Consider the following 641-nt stretch of genomic DNA (forward strand, 5'->3'; position numbering starts at 1 on the left):
AAAAATATAATAGAAATATACTGGCAACGCAAAGAAACCCATTTATAATTTCCACCTACATGTAAAAGAATACAAAATAGTTATTTAGCAATCTTCGTTTACCTATTTGTAGTTGCATGTTCCTTGAAGGCCTAGTTTCACGGTATTTACCAAAAATAGACGCTGGCGAACGCACAGCATTACCTCAATACTCGTGACCCCCGGATCCACTCCCAGATTTGTGAATCATTAGTAAGAGAAAATTAATATAACCAATTTAGATTTGATCAAAAAAAATCAAAGCTAAAAAAATGCAAAGGAGCTATAGGATGTTAACTTGTAATGATGCTAAATCTATCGAAACAAATCTAAAACATCTAAAATAGAAAGTCAGGAAAGATGGAGCAAATTTTATCCCTTCAAACTCAAATCCTAACAAGTTTTTTTTTCTTTAGAGGAGAGTATTTTGTCTTCAATTCTGAGAGAGCCTTCAATCGCAAACTTTAGACTGGAGCAGTTTTCATGGATATTTCAATAACGAGGGCTTATTCCTAAACTTTGAAAGATTAATCTAATGTGAAAATACATTACATCTTAAATCCTCCTTCAATGAACATGCGAAACCTAAAGCAACAAAAATAGTTACAACCCCGACTAGAAAC

This window comes from Penaeus monodon, chromosome 15 (genome assembly GCF_015228065.2).
Source record: "Penaeus monodon isolate SGIC_2016 chromosome 15, NSTDA_Pmon_1, whole genome shotgun sequence".
NCBI classification, from domain to species: Eukaryota; Metazoa; Arthropoda; class Malacostraca; order Decapoda; family Penaeidae; genus Penaeus; species Penaeus monodon.